Source organism: Hypanus sabinus, chromosome 7 (assembly GCF_030144855.1).
Source record: "Hypanus sabinus isolate sHypSab1 chromosome 7, sHypSab1.hap1, whole genome shotgun sequence".
NCBI lineage: Eukaryota > Metazoa > Chordata > Chondrichthyes > Myliobatiformes > Dasyatidae > Hypanus > Hypanus sabinus.
Window position 1 is genome coordinate 165,440,667 of NC_082712.1, and position 17,234 is coordinate 165,457,900.

Below are 17,234 nucleotides of genomic sequence, written 5' to 3' on the forward strand. Positions count from 1 at the left end.
CATTATTGATGTTAGAACATTAATTCCAGATTTATTCAATGACTGTTGAATTCATTGTTACAGGTGGCTTTGGAGGCCAAGTCATTGGGTATATTTAAGGCAAAGGTTGATAGTCAGGGCATGAAGGGATACAGGGAGAATGCAGAAGATTGGGGCTGAGGGGGAAATGGATCAGCCATGATGAAATGGCAGAGCAGACTTGATGGTCCAAATGGCCTAATTCTGTTCTTGTATCTTATGGGCTTGAATTTAATTTCTCCAGCTGCTGTGGTAGAATTTGAATTCACATCCTCAGATCAGTAGGTTAGGCTTCTGGATGCTTATCTATACTTTAAATTTACTCGGTCACCTTGCCTTTAAGTTTTGAACTTTGCCTCTTCTGTCTCATTATAATGAGAACCCAGGGGAGGGAAGCTGGATTTGGGTAAAACTGAAATAGCCACTGCTGTCAAACTAAATGGCACAGGGGAAAGTTGTCTCACCCTTTTCTTTCACATATGAAGACCTCCTTAGTCTTGAAAAATATTCTACAATCGTTAAACAGCAGGGCACTGCAGCAGTAAGTAATTTTTGGTTTGTTGTTTTTGATTTAATGCCAGTCTGGACCAGTTTTCATGCAGGACCAGAGTGGAAAATGTGATTGCTGAGAGCTGAATGTTAGACTGAGAGAGAGCAGGAGACATGATCCCGGAGGAATAGAGCTGTTCAGGGGGAAGAGGAGCAGGAACCAAGGCAAAAATAACTCAAAGAGCAGAGAGGGCTAGAGTGAGAAGTAGAAGCTATTTTTTTTGGTTCAGTTATGATAATTGGATCAAAATGGCAGCAATAAATATCGAGAACATGAGATGAAAAGTCCTTGAAATTGAGTCCATAAGTTATGGGAATATTTCAATGATGAAGTGAAGTTGAGTGAAGTTATCCCCTTTGGATCAAGAGCCTGATGTTTGAGGGGTAATAACTACATACAAATCTGGTAGTGAGTCCTGAGGCTCCTGTATCATCTTGATGGCAGCACCGAGAAGAAAGCATGACCTGGGTGATGAGGGCCCCTGATGATAGATGCTGCTTTCCTGTGAAAATGTTTCGTGTGGCTGTGCTCAGTGGTGGGGAGGGCTTTACCCATGATGGACTAGGCTGTATCCACTACTTTTTGTAGGATTTTCCATTTGAGCATTGGTGTTTTCATACCAGCTGGTGATGCAAACAACCAGTATACACTCCATTACACGTCTAGAGAAGTTCAAAGTTTTAGATGTAATGCTGAATTTTTGCAAAGACCTAAGGAAGTAGTCACTGCTGTGCATTCATCATAATTGCACTGACATGCCTGGCCCAGGACAGGTCCTGTAAAATAATAACACTGAGGAACTTAAAGTTGTTGATCCTCTCCACCTTTGATCTGCTGATGAGGAGTGGCTCATGGACCTCTGGTTTCCTCCTCCTGAAGTCAATCATCAGCCCTTTGGTTTTGCTGATATTGAGTAAGAGGTTGTTGTTATGGCAACACTCAGCCAGATTTTCAATCTCCCTTCTATTTGCTGATTCATCACCTTCTTTGATTTAGCCTATGGCAGAGCGTCGTCAGCACACACGAGTAATGCACCGGGGCTTTGCTTAGTCTCACAGTCATCAGTATAAAGCAAGTAGAGCAGGGAGCTGAACACATAGCATTCTGGTGCTCCTGTGCTGATGGAGGTTGTGAAGAAGATGTTGCCAAGCCGAAATTTCTCGGGTCTGTAAATGAGGATATCGTGGATCCAATTGCACAGAGGATGATTTGAGGCCGAGGGGTGTTTGCCTTGTTATAGTTTCATGTACCAAGATACAGTGAAAGGCTAGTGTTTGCATTTCATCCAGGCAGATCATTCCATACAGAAATATAATGAGGAAGTATGAAAGCGAAAAGAGAAACAGTAGAATTCATTGTTGCCATTTACAGAGAGAGTGCAGTGCAGGTAGACAAATACATTACAAGGGCCATAGTGAATTAAACCGACATATCAAGAGCTCACCTTTATTGTCTAAGAGGTGGTTAGGGTAATACTGTAACTGTTCCAAAACCTAGTGATGTAGGACAGAAGGGTCCTTTTCCTCCTTCCTGATGGCAGCAGAGAGGAGAGAGCATGGCCTGGATAGTGGGAGTCCTTGAAGATGGATGTTGCTTTCTTGAGGCACTCTCCTTTGTAGATGTGCTTGATGGTGGGGTGAGCTTTTCCTGTGACTAAGCTGTATCCACCAATTTTGGTAGGCTTTTCTGTTCTTGGGCATTGGTGTTTCCATGCCAGGCCATGATACAACCAGCCAGGATAGGCTCCACTGTACATCTAAAGAAGCTCATCAAGTTTTTAGATGACATGCCAGTTCTGTGCAAACTTCTAAGAAAGTAGAGGCGCTGCTATATGGACTCTTGTGCCTCTATGGAGGGAAACATTAGTACGTTGATAAAAAGCACAGGGAAAAATTGTGTTCAGTGTATTCTAGTTCTTGGACAGTAAATGCATCACCTTAAGAGAAGGAGAGTTGGGAACTGAGTATTGCATACAGTTCTAGTTGTCTCATTATAGGAAGGATGTTGAAGCTTTGGAGAGGGTGCAGAAGAGGTTTACTGGGATGTTGCATGGACTAGAATGTAGGTTCTATAACAAGAGGCTGGATAAACTTGGGGTGTTTTCTCTGTAGCGGCAGAGGCTGAGTGAAGATCTGAAAGGTTTATAAGATTGATAGATATAGATATAATAGACAGACAGTAGCTTTTTCCAAAGTTTGAAATATCTAATTCCACAGGGCATGTATTTAAGGTGGTGGCGGGGTGGGAGGATAATTTCAAAGAAGATTTGAAGGGCATGATTTTTTCCAGAGAATGGAGGGCGCCTGGAAAATGCTGCCTCGGGTATGGTCGAGGCAGATACATTAGGAACTTTTGAGAGACGTTTAGATAGAGACATGAAAGTGAGGAAAATGGAAGGATCTGGACATTGTGTAGGCAGAAGAGATTAGTTTGGTCAGCCACTTGATTGCTAATTTAATCGGCTGTGCACAACATCTTGGCTGAAGGGCCCGTTCCTGTGCTGTACTGTTCTCTGCAGGCCGGTTACACTGGTACATGAGTGTTACAGTTCAAAACAAGATGTAAGGAAATACTTTGACCACAAGGCAATGGTGGGAACGTGCCTGTGCAAAACCAAACTATTGGAGAAGTACATAAAAGTTATCCTTCTGAATGATGTGGGTTCTGGAACATCATCTTAGATGGTCCCTTGGGATTGAAAAATTACTTAAAGTGTACATAATGTTGGTAAATCTTTCATTAGCAGTGAATGCAAAAGATGTCTTGAAAAAAGAAAAATATAACGGCAAGTGCTGGAGACCTGAAATAAAAACAGTTAATAGTGGATGAACATATTTTTTTATTACACAGAACATTGCCGTTCAGCCCATTAAGTCTGTGCCAGGTCTTATAGCAATCTCGTCAATCTCACTCCTTCACTTATTCTTGGTAACTCATTTTCCCCTGACATGCTTAGTATGTGAAGGAAGAGAAGCAGGTGTAGATATTACTACACGAGAGAAGGTGTTCAAAAAGCTGAAAGACCTAAAGGTTCATAAGTCTCCTGGACCAGGTGAGCTGCACCCCTAGGGCTCTGAAAGAGGTAGCGTTAGAGATTGTGGTGGCATTAGAAATGATCTTTCAGAAATCATTGGACTCTGACATGGTGTCAGAGGACTGGAAAATTGCAAATGTCACTCCACTCTTTAAGAAAGGAGGAAGGCATCAGGAAGGAAATTATAGATCAGTTAGCCTGACCTCAGTGGCTGGGAAGATGTTCGAGTCAATAGTTAAGGATGAGGTGATGGTGTACTTGGTGACACAGGACAAGATAAGACAAATTCAGCATGGTTTCCTCCAGACTGACGAACCTGTTGGAATTCTTTGAGGAGATTACAAGTAGGATAGATACAGGGGTTGGAGTGGATATTTGGACTTTCAGAAGGCCTTTGACAAGGTGCCACACATGAGGCTGCTTATTAAGTTAAGAGCCCATGGTATTACAGGAAAGTTACTAACATGGTTAGAGCATTGGCTGATTGGTAGGAGGCAGCGAGTGGTAATAAAAGGATCCATTTCTGGTTGGCTGCCAGTGACTAGTGGTGTTTCACAGGGGTCGGTGATGGGACCACTTCTTTTTATGCTGTATATAAGTGATTTAGATGATGGAGTAGATTGCTTTGTTCCCAAATTTGCAGATGATATGAAGATTGATGGAGGGGCAGGTAGTGTTGAGGAAACAGATAGGATGCAGAAGGACTTAGACAGATTAGGAAAATGGGCAAGAAAGTGGCAAATGAAATACAATGTTGGAAAGTACCACAGTCATGCACTTTGGTAGTAGAAATATAATGTGCAGACTTTTTTCTAAACAGGGAGAAAATCCAAAATTCTGAGATGCAGAGGGACTTGGAAGTCCTTGTGCAGAACACCCTAAAGGTTAACTTGCAGATTGACGCAGTGGTGAGGAAGGCAAATGCCATGTTAGCATTAATTTCAAGAGGTCTAGAATAAAAGAGCAAGGATGTGATGCTGAGGCTTTATAAGGCACTGGTAAGGCCTCGCCTCGAGTATTATGAACAGTTTTGGGGCCCCTCATCTTAGAAAAGTTGTGCTGGCATTAGAGATGGTCCAGAAGAGGTTCACAAGGATGATTCCAGGAATGAAAGGGTTATCATATGAGGAATATGTGATGACTCTGGGTCTGTACTCACTGGAATTCAGAAGGATGAAGGGGGACCTCATTGAAACTTTTTGAATATTGGGAGGCCTAGACAGAGTAGATGTGGAAAGGATGTTTCCCATGGTGGGAGAGTCTAGGACAAGAGGGCACAACCTCAGGATAGAGGAGCGCCCTTTTGAAACAGATGTGGAGAAATTTCTTTAGCCAAAGGGTGGTGAATTTGTGGAATTTGTTGCCACATGCAGCTGTGGAGGCCAGGTCATTGGGTGTATTTAAGGCAGTGATTGATAGGTTCTTGATTGGACACGGCATCAAAGATTACGAGGGAGAAGGCCGGGAACTGGAGTTGAGGAGGAAAGTAAAAGGAATCAGCCATGATTGAATGGTGGAGCAGACTCGATGGGCCAGATGGCCTAATTCTGCTCCTGTGTCTTATGGTTATCAAATCTACACTGTTAGCTCTGACATACTCTGAGGATAATTTTCAGGAACCAGTTTACTAACAACCATGCCTTTGGGATTTGGGAGGGAATGATATGACTAAAGGGAGAAGATGCAAGATCCATTTAGACTGCTCTGCAGGTCAGCATGGGACCACAGTAGCAGCAGTACTACCTGCTCCATCGTAGGTCTAGTGGCATCTGTGGAAACAGCAAGAGTCAATGCAAAAAAGGGAAGTCTTGCCTAGCTGTTACATGAACCTTTTAACCTTAAAGCATCAGAAGTTGCAAAGAACTGGAAATCTGATGTCAGAATGTCTGAGTATTTTGTGCTATCTCAGGTTTCGGTACCGTTTGCCTCGCCGATTAACCTTGGTTAAACGCAAATGTCAATGGTTGTGTGCGTCTTGGGGTCCTGGAGTCTATATCAGAGGATGGAAAAGTCCATGAGCTGTCACTAGGCAGCTGCATTTAAAACCTTGCTCTGAACTGGCCTGGTGGTCTCCTGACTGCCAGTGGTCTGTAGTCATTTTTCTAAATGCTCTTAATATCCAGCAGCATTTAGAAGCAGTTGAAATGCATTTAAGTGCAGACATTGAGATTCAGATTTATCTATGATATGATCATGAAAGCATACAGTTCTTTGCGTTAACGACAAACACACCTAAGGATGTGCCGGGGACAGCCCACATGTGTCAGTCTGTTTTTGAATCGAGACATCTCATGTAACCAGAAAAAAAAATTCCAAAAAATTAAGCAATTTCATAAATTGTTTTCCAAAAAAGCAAATTTCATCCAGAACATAGCAAGTAAGTAGCAATGCACTTCATAATATACCAGCTGAGATACCAACAGTGACAAATACGGAACAAGTATTGGAAGAGATGCTCTGGAGGGTACACAAATACAATATAAATTTCAAAAGAGACATTTGTGCCAAAAGCAGGTTTTGTTCGATTAAAGGTAGATGCCAATAGATTACAGCTACTCAAAGAGAAAGTAGAAGCAAGCAAGTATTAAAATATTACTGAATTTAAATCATGTATTATATTATTATCTAGAGTGTTGGCGCATGGCCTAGTGGGCAAGGCATCAGACTAGTAACCTGAAGGTCACTGGTTCGAGCCTCAGCTGAAGCAGCGTGTTTGTGTCCTTGAGCAAGGCACTTAACACATTGCTCTGCAATGTCACCGGTGCCAAGCTGCATGGGTCCTAGTGCCCTTCCCTTGGACAACATCGGTGGCATGGAGAGGGGAAGGCCTGCAGCTTGGGCAACTGCTGGTCTCCCATACAACCCTGCCCAGGCCTGCGCCCTGGAAACTCCAGGCGCAGATCCATGGTCTCTCGAGACCGACGGATGCCACCACATTATATTAGACTATATTTTGCTTTCTTTTGTGACTTAAAATAATGAGATCAACACTGTTTCAAGCTCCGTCACCCACTCGAGGTTCCAGTTTCAAGATTGTTGTTCGTCAATAAACAATCTTGAATCTTAAATAAGTGGCTAGATTTGCAATACTGCTGATCCCATTACTTCAGGTTACTAAAGTAAGACAAAATATAAAACATAGACTAAAAGTAGCAAAAGGCACATCATTTATGTGAAGAAGAATGTGAGAAACAAGTCTTTGTTGGTTCACCATTATGCAATGCATATGATGAATCTTACTTTTAATGCTATGAAATATGAATCATGCGGTGTAATCAGTAATGGATGATTGTAAAAAAAAAAATTTACATCCAAATTGAGAAAGAGACATTATGGATTATATCGGGACTGAAAAAGTTTTATTACTTATTGTTAGACAGATATTTTGCCTTGGTCTCAGTCCAAAAGCCTTTGTTAGCATTCCCTAATCTTAAATTGGCAATTTTGACAGTGGCAACATTTAGGATGTAAAATTAAACATAGAAACATAGAAAATAGGTGCAGGAGTAGGCCATTCGGCCCTTCAAGCCTGCACCGCCATTCAGTATGATCATGGCTGATCATCCAACTCAGAACCCTGTACCTGCTTTCTCTCCATACCCCCTGATCCCTTTAGCCACAAGGGCCATATCTAACTTCCTCTTAAATATAGCTAATGAACCAGCCTCAACAGTTTCTTGTGGCAGAGAATTTCACAGATTCACCACTGTGTGAAGAAGTTTTTCCTCATCGCTGTCCTAAAGGGCTTCCCCTTTATCCTTAAACTGTGTCCCCTCATTCTGGACTTCCCCAACATCGGAAACAATCTTCCTGCATCTAGCCTGTCCAATCCCTTTAGAATTTTATACATTTCAATAAGATCCCCCCCTCAATCTTCTAAATTCCAGTGAGTATAAGCCTAGTCAATCCAGTCTTTCTTCATATGAAAGTCCTGCCATCCCAGGAATCAATCTGATGAACCTTCTCTGTACTCCCTCTATGGCAAGAATGTCTTTCCTCAGATTAGGGGACCAAAACTGCACACAATACTCTAGGTGTGGTCTCACCAAGGCCTTGTACAACTGCAGTACAACCTCCCTGCTCCTGTACTCAAATCCTTTTGCTATGAATGCCAACATACCATTTGCCTATTTCACCGCCTGCTGTACCTGCATCCCCACCTTCAATGACTGGTGTACAATGACACCCAGGTCTCGTTGCATCTCCCCTTTTCCTAATCGGCCACCATTCAGATAATAATCTGTTTTCCTGTTCTTGCAACCAAAGTGGATAACCTCACATCTATCCACATTAAATTACATCTGCCATGAATTTGCCCACTCACCTAACCTATCCAAGTCACCCTGCATCCTCTTAGCATCCTCCTCACAGCTAACACTGCTGCCCAGCTTCGTGTCATCCGCAAACTTGGAGATGCTGCATTTAATTCCCTCGTCTAAATCATTAATATATATTGTAAACAACACTGAGCCTTGCGGTACCCCACTAGTCACTGCCTGCCATTCTGAAAAGGTGCCGTTTACTCCCACTCTTTGCTTCCTGTCTGCCAACCAATTCTCTATCCACATCAATACCATACCCCCAATACCATGTGCTTTAAGTTTGCACACTAATCTCCTGTGTGGGACCTTGTCAAAAGCCTTTTGAAAATCTAAATATACCACATCCACTGGCTCTCCCCTATCCACTCTACTAGTTACATCGTCCAAAAATTTTATAAGATTCGTCAGACATGATTTTCCTTTCACAAATACATGCTGACTTTGTCCGATGATTTCACCTCTTTCCAAATGTGCTGTTATCACATCTTTGATAACAGACGCTAGCATTTTCCCACTACTGATGTCAGACTAACCAGTCTATAATTCCCCAGTTTCTCTCTCCCTCCTTTAAAAAGTGGGGTTACATTAGCCACCCTCCAGCCCTCAGGAACTAATCCAGAATCTAAGGGGTTTTGAAAAATTATCACTAATGCATCCACTATTTCTTGGGCTACTTTAGCACTGGGATGCAGACCATCTGGCCCTGGGGATTTATCTGCCTTTAATCCCTTCAATTTACCTAACACCACTTCCCTACTGACATGTATTTCCCTCCGTTCCTCCATCTCACTAGACCCTCGGTCCCTTACTATTTCCGGAAGATTATTTATGTCCTCCTTAGTGAAGACAGAACCAAAGTAGTAATTCAATTGGTCTGCCATGTCTTTGTTCCCTATGATCAATTCACCTGTTGCTGACTGTAAAGGACCTACATTTGTCTTGACCAATCTTTTTCTTTTTGCGTTATCTATAAAAGCATTTACAGTCAGTTTATGTTCCCTGCCAGCTTTCTTTCATAATCTTTTTTCCCTTTCCTAATTAAGCCCTTTGTCCTCTGCTGGTCTCTGAATTTCTCCCAGTCCTCAGGTGTGCTGCTTTTTTTTGCTAATTTATATGTTTCTTCTTTGGACTTGATGCGATCCCTAATTTCCCTTGTCAGCCATTGGTGCACTACCTTCCCTGGTTTATTCTTTTGCCACACTGGGATGAACAATTGCTGTAGTTCATCCATGCGATCTTTAAATGCTTGCCATTGCATATCCGCTGTCAATCCTTTAAGTATCATTTGCCAGTCTATCTTAGCTAATTCACATCTCATACCTTCAAAGTTACCCTTCTTTAAGTTCAGAATCTTTGTTTCTGAATTAACTATGTCACTCTCCATCTTAATGGAGAATTCCACCATATATCACTCTTACCCAAGGGGCCTTCCAAGACAAGATTGCTAACTAACCCTTTCTCATTGCTCAATACCCAATCTAGAATGGCCTGCTCTCTAGTTGGTTCCTCGACATGTTGGTTCAGAAAACCATCCCGTATACATTCCAAGAAATCCTCATCCTCAGCACCCTTACCAATCTGGTTCACCCAATCTATATGTAGATTGAAGTCACCCATTATAACTACTGTTCCTTTATTGCACGCATTTCTAATTTCCTGTTTAATGCCATCCCTAACCTCACTACTACTGATAGGTGGCCTGTACACAACTCTCATCAGTGTTTTCTGCCCCTTGGTGTTATGCAGCTCTACCCATATCAATTCCACATCCTCCAGGCTAATGTCCTTCCTTTCTATTGCGTTAATCTCCTCTCTAACCAGCAATGCTACCCCACCTCCTTTTCTTTCCTGTCTATCCCTCCTGAATATTGAATATCCCTGGATGTTGAGCTCCCATCCTTGTTCACCCTGGAGCCATGTCTCTGTGATCCCAACTGTATCATATTCATTAATAACTGCACATTCAATTCATCCACCTTGTTATGAATGCTCCTCGCATTGACACACAAAGCCTTTAGGCTTGTTTTTACAACACTCTTAGCCCTTATACAATTATGTTGAAAAGTAGCTCTTTGCTTTTTGCCCTGGATTTGCCTGCCTGCCACTTACTTTTCACACTACTTTTTGCTTCTACCCTCATTTTACACCCCTCTGTCTCTCTGCACTTGTTTCCATCCCCCTGCCACATTAGTTTAAAGCCTCCTAAACAGCAGTAGCAAACGCTCCCCCTGGGACATTGGTTCCAGTCCAGCCCAGGTGCAGACTGTCCTATTTATACTGGTCCCACCTCCCCCAGAACTGGTTGCAATGCCCCAGAAATTTGAATCTCTCCCCCTTGCACCATTTTTCAAGCCACGTACTCATCTGAAATATCCTCCTATTTCTACTCTGACTAGCACATGGCCCTGGTAGTAATCCAGAGGTTATTACCTTTGTGGTCCTACTTTTTAGTTTATCTCCTAACTCCCTAAATTCACCTTTTAGGACCTCATCCCGTTTTTTACTTGTATCGTTGGTACCTAGTGCACCACGACCACTGGCTGTTCACCCTCCCATTCCAGAATGTCCTGCAGCTGCTCAGAGACATCCTTGACCCTTGCACCAGGGAGGCAACATACCATCCTGGAGTCTCGTTTGCCTATCTATTCCCCTTACAATCAAATCCTCTATCACTATAGCTCTCCCACTCCTTTTCCTTCCCTCCTGTGCCGCAGAAGCCACCCACGGTGCAATGAACTCGGCTGCTGCTCCCTTCCCCTGATGAGACATCTCCCCCAACAGTATCCAAAACAGTATATCTGTTCAGGAGGGAGATGACCCCAGGGGACTCCTGCACTACCTGCCTACTGCTACACTGTCTAGTGGCCACTCCTTCACTTTCTGCCTGTGTAGCCTTTACCTGCGGTGTGGCCAACTCACTGAACGTGCTATTCATGACTTTCTCAGCATCGCGGATGCTCCAGTATGAATTCAATCGCAGCTCCAGACGCTCGATGCGGTCTGCCAGAAGCTGCAGTTGGACACATTTCCTGCACACATAGTCATCAGGGACACTGGAAGTATCCCTGATTTCCCACATGCTGCAGGATGAACAAACCACGGGGCCGATCTCAGCTGCCATGACCTACCCAATACTTGCCTCAACTTTTGAAACTTTCTCCTTTGAAAGGAACTTACCCGGCCTTACCTCACTTGGAGTGAAGCTCATCCACCACCTCTTCTTGTCGAAGCCTCTCGAGTCAAAGCCTCAAATCTCCACTCCTTCACTGGCCCGCCCACTCACTGGTCACTCTGCTTGAGGTAATCCTCTATTTATTTGTTTGAACATTTCAAACTACTTGGTCACCTGACCTCAATTGCCTAATCTGCTGCTTTCTGCTGAATCTGAGCTATTCAAATCTTGATTGTCTAATCAATGGCTTTCTGCTGAGCTATTCAAATCTTGATTGACTTGATTGCACAGTCCAACTGCCAGAATCTCTCGAGTCAAAGCCTCAAATCTCCACTCCTTCACTGGCCCACCCACTCACTGGCTGCTTTCTGCCTATTAATTAAGCTATTCCTCACCTTATTATTGAATATAATCAATACCTCAGGATTGGAAACAATTAAATATAACATTTTTAAACAAAATGCTATTGCAGATGCATTGTTAACATGATGACTCAGGCACAGTATGTGACTGTAAGATTTTCTTGCTGTAAGCTCAAGTCCAAATTCAAGTTCAAGAACAAATTTGTTGTCATCTGACTGTACATCTATACAGCTGAATGAAACAATGTTCCTCTGGACTATGGTGCATCTACAAAACAGATAATGTATTCAGCACATAAAGCAAAATATCACTATAAATAAGTTGATAAAATATAATTCAAAATGAATGTAGTTCACGGGTAAACAATAAACAGTACAGTAAGCAGTAAACAGCCTGCTATCCTAGTGATGAGACCTTGGTGGTGGCAGAGTATCCATTAGTCTCTCAGCCTGAGGGAAGAAGCTGTTACGCCATCTAGCAGTTCTAGTCCTGATGTTTCTGTACCCCCTTCCTGATGATAGTGGGTCAAGGAGTTTGTGGGATAGGTGGTAGGGATCATCAACAAGGCTTCTGGTCCTTCATCTACAATGCTCCCAGCAAATGTCATAAATAGTGGGTGATGGAGATCATCTTGGTGGAGGAAGTAGCAATGGTTACAGTAAAGGACATACTGTGAAAGCACATATTATTCTAAGCACATTAAGAACAAAAGACTTTTTAAAGGATGGAGTTAGTCGAACAAACATTCAGATGAAGACATGTATGCCAGTGATGTATGTTGTTCATGGGGTAAGAGTGTGTTAATTGTCACTCCAAGTGTTCTGAGGGATAGAGTATTACAGTTGAAATTTTTTCCAATCTATGTCTTAAGAGGAGCTTAACCCATTAAAAAAAAAGAAACAAAGGATATGAAAGTCTCTTTGAAGACATAAGTTTCCTATTGACTCCTACAATAACTGGCTTATGATTGTTCGTGGTAACGGAGGAGCAATTGTGGAAAAGGCATTGGGATCTCTGAGTCCCTACTTTGGGGGCACAGATGTCCTGTGTACATAGTGGAAGAAGTGGACCACTTTTCAAATGATCCACTCTGTGCCAGAGCTTGCAGTTCCCACATTAACCACCTCAGGATCCACAAGACTACATCGAAAGCAAATCTTCCTTGATCCCGCGGGACCAAGAGGAAAACGCTGAAAATAAAAAAAATTCTAGGAGGATTTCTAATTGGCATTATGAGCATAAAGGCAATGACCAGAAATTGTTTATTGACCTGAAAAGCTGGTAGATAAAGGTAGGGAGTCAAGCCAGTAAGTACACTAGCACACAGTTGGAAATAGTCATTGTGACTTTCCCCAAAGAGGGGCCAAAAAATATTGAGAGGAGAGCATTGAAACCCTCTTAATGTTCCTGGATAGTTACACAAAGTGAGTCAAGGTGAGAAATATTGGGCTCTGTACCACTATAAAGGAAAAAACTAAAACTATTTTCTCATGTATTTAATCCCTTCCAGAAGAATTAATCTCAGATAACAGGCCTCAACTTTGTTCATTTCTATTTGAGTGTTTTTTGAAACCAAACACATGAATTTATTACACTATACTATTCAGCATTAAATGGTCAGATGGAAAGGTCAGTAGAAATTGTCAAGGAAATATTGAAGTGAATATTACAGGGATCCTTAAGTTTCACAATGAGACATTGAACTTTCTGATAGACCACAGAATGAGGTCACATTCTTGCTGAGTTACTGAGGAGCAGATGAATCAGAACATGATTGGGTTTACTTTAGCTGAGAAGGAAGAGGTATTTGAGCTGGAAGTGAGATTATGATACAAGACTTGGAGGAAATGCTTTCAACAACATGACAGAAATTGTGTTTTGACACATCGGGAGAATCTGACATTCAGAAGTGGGAGGAAATAGGGTTGGGGTACAGGAGCCTGAAAACCTGTCCGCCATCAGATTCCTGAATGGTCCATGGAAACTAACTCTTTATTTGTTTTTTGCACTATTTATTTGTTTTCATAACTGAGATATTTTAATGCATTGCATTGTATTGCTGCTGCAAAACAACACAGCCCATAAAATATACCCAGTGGTCACTTTATTAGGGATGTACCTCCCGTTGGCCTGCGGCTGCCATAGCCCATCCACTTCAATGTTTGACGTGTTGTGCATTCATGGATGCTGTCCTGCACACCACTGTTGCCACACATGGTTATGTGAGTTACTGTTGCCTTCCTGTCAGCGTGAACCAGGCTGGCCATGCTCCTCTGACCTCTCCAAGTAACAAGGCATCTTCACCCACAGTGGATAAAAAAATTGCACCATTCCCTCTAAACTCTAGAGACTATGTGAACATCCCAAGAAAATGGCAGTTTCAAAGATACTCAAACCACCTTGTCTGGCACCAAGAATTATTCCATGGTCAAAGTCACTTAGATCAAAGTTCTTCCCTATTCTGATGTTTGGTCTGAACCTCTTGACCATGTCTGCATGTTTCATGCATTGAGTTGCTGCCAAATGATTGGATGATTAAATATCTGCAGGTGTACATGTGTACCTAATAAAGTGGCCTAAAGTATATTTTTATGTCTTGCATTGTACTGCTACTGCAAAACAAAGGACAGGATGTGTCAGTGATAATAAACCTGATTCTTATTTTGGATCTTGAAACCTACCAAATGTTGAAAGGATTAGATAGGGTGGATGTGGAGAGGATGTTTCCTTTGGTGGGGATATCCAGAACCAGAGGGCATAGCCTCAAAATTGAAGGCCAACCATTTAAAACAGAGATAAGGAGGATCTTTTTTAGCCAGAGCGTAGTGAATCTGTGCAATGCTTTGCCACAGGTCAAGTCCATGGGTATATTTAAGGTGGAAGTTGATAGTTTCCTGATTGGTCAGGGCATCAAAGGATATGGCAAGAAGGGGTTGAGTGGGATTCAGGATCAGACATGATGGAATGGTGGAACAGACTTGATGGGCTGAATGGCCTAATCCTGCTCTTGTGTCTTATGGGCTTATGGATACTGTGCTTGTGGAAATTTGCAGTATAAGGGCATAACTTTTGAAAATAAGCAATAAAATTTGATACATAACTTGTTTTAACCTTGTTAAGAGCAATACAAGAGAATACTATTGAGTTCTGATCTCATGATCATAATTATGAGGGTAAGATGGTGCTGAGCTGCAATCTCTTTCAAGGTAGCAATTCAAACTTACTTGCTTTTCAGTTGCCTTTGGTAAATGGGGATGGTTTTGGGACAGTTGAATTAGGGGTCAGTTTATGCTTTAGAGACTGGGATGTGGGGAAATTACAGGTCAGGTCAGAGCTTAAACCTCTGCTCCGCGTCTGAAAGCCAACAACGCGGATGTGGGACATCTGTAGCTGAATGATGGGTCGGCATCTCAGCGTGGACCACCAAGGGTCAGATGGGTTCTAGAATCGGTGTTCTATGCGGACAGGAGGAACAAGGGACAGTGAATCTTGAACCTTGAATCTTAAATCTAGATGTTTATCCAATGGAGACTGCTAATGTAACCACATTCCACTGAAATGAGTCAAGTTTCAACTTCTTTGCCAAAATGTGCATGGAATGTCAGTGACACAAGTCATTTTCAGGAGGTCAAAGTAAAACTGTGAAGGGGGTTATGCATTGTACTTTTGAAAAGAGCAAAGTTGTGTAGAATGTTTAACTGAGGGTTTTCCTTTTTAGTCAGTCTCTCATTTTCCAAGAATGAGGGAGTCTAGGACCAGAGACCACAGCTGCAGAATACAAGGACGTCCCTCTCAAACAGATATGAGGAGGAATTTCTTTAACCAGATAGTGGTGAATCTGTGGAATTCATTGCCACAGATTACAGTGGAGGACATCACTGGGTATATTTAAAACGGCACAGTAATGTAGTGGTTAGCACAATGCTTTACAGTACCAGTGGCCTGGGTTCAATTCACCCCATTGTCTGTAAGGTGTTTGTATATTCTCCCCATGATGGTGTAGGTTTCCTCCGGGTGCCCCACAGTCCAAAGACATAGCAATTGGTAGGTTAGCTGGTCATGATAAGTTGTCCCATTATTAGACTCGGGTTAACTCAGGGTTTGCTGGGTGGTGTGACTTGAAGGGTTGGGAGGGCCTACTCCATGTTTTTTCCCAATAAATAAATAAAGCAGATAGGTTCTTTATTATTAAGGTTACAGTAAGAAGGAAGGACAAATGGGTTGAATGAGATAAAAAAAAAATAGGACATGGTGGAAAGGTGGAGCAGACTCAATGGGCCGAATGGCCTAATTCCGCTCTTGATTCTTGTGGAGCTGCGTTCGCACCATGAAAGCAAGGACATTTATGTCAAAATGCTGTTTCTGGATTTCAGTTCAGCATTTGACACTCTTGTCCTACAGTCCCTGGTTAACAAACAGGCCTAAATACACCCCTGTACGTCTGGACGTGGGACTTCCCGAAGGCACCCCTGTGCGTCTGGACGCGGGACTTCCTAACCAACAGACGTCAGAGTCAGGATTGCTCCTCTCTCCCCATCATCCACAGCACGGGTGCCCCCTTCCTCCTATGGCCGTGTGCTGATCCTATTCCTGTATACTCTGCTCACTCACCACTGCGTGGACAGACAACCAAGTCATCACATTAAGTTTGCCAATGACATGACAGTCGTGGGGCTCATCACCAGCAACAATGAGACAACCTACAGAGAGGAGGTGGAAAATTTCGACGGCTGGTTCCAGGCAAGTTATCTCTTCCTCAATGTCAATAAGACCAAGGAGTTGGTTATGAACTTCAGGGGAAGTCACATCAGTCACACCCCTCTTCATATCGGCAGCACAGTGGTGGAAATGAGTAGTTTCAAACTCCTGGGAGAGCACAACTCCCAGGACACATTCTGCACCATCAGGAAAGCTCACCAATGTCTTTGCTTTCTGAGTAACCTGAAGAGAGCTGGACTATGCACGTCTATTCTCATGTCATTCTACAGATGCACAGTAGAGAGCGCCCTAACATGCTGCATCACTGCATGGCACCGAAACTGCACTACAGCAGACAGGAGTCAATGCATCACCAACACCAGCCTACCTGCCATCAAGGGCATATATACAGAAAGTGCTGGAAAAAGGTCGGAAACATCACGAAGGATCGCATCCATTCTGCTCATGGTCTGTGCGTCCCACACCGATCAAGGAGGAGGCTACATAGCATCCTTGCCAATATGACTGGGCTTGAGCAGTTACTTTTCCCCAGCAGTAAGACTGATCAACACCTCCACCCTGTAACTTACCCCTCCACACCCCAACCACCACTAATTTATCATTTCTTGTCAGTCACCTTATGTGCAGACACTCTTGTGCCTAGTGTCATTATGGATATACAATCAATCCACGGTAATCTATCTTACGTATTTATATTTAATGTTTTAAATTACTACTGTGTTCTTGATCTTATTTTTTTTTGCTGAATCGGATAAGGAGTAGTAATTATTTTGTTCTTTTGCACTTGTGTATAGGAAATGACATTAAACAATCTTGAATCTCAGAGTGAAGGGTAACTTGCTTCCACACTAGTTCTATGGCATCCAAGGCAGCTGATCAGGCCATTATAGGATCTGAAAATGACCTTGGGGGGTCTGGAAATGAGGCAGGTACATTGTCTGTTAATGAAGTTCTGTGTTTCAGCTCATCTTGCTTGGCCTCTGTATGCTCCCATTGACCATTGCTTTTCTGCATTCTCCTACTCTGGTCTGAGTTGTCATCTGTCTGCAATTCCAA

At 42.7% G+C, this 17,234-nt stretch overlaps 1 long non-coding RNA gene across 1 annotated transcript in view; it reads left to right on the forward strand.

Annotated features, from left to right (window-relative positions):
• Nucleotides 1-424: 424 nt before the first annotated feature.
• LOC132397370 (uncharacterized) overlaps nucleotides 425-17,234 on the forward strand; it is a 65,867-nt gene continuing 49,057 nt past the window's right edge. The window contains exon 1 of the long non-coding RNA XR_009513348.1: nucleotides 425-559. This is a non-coding gene — a long non-coding RNA (uncharacterized LOC132397370). The remainder of the gene's footprint in view (nucleotides 560-17,234) is intronic.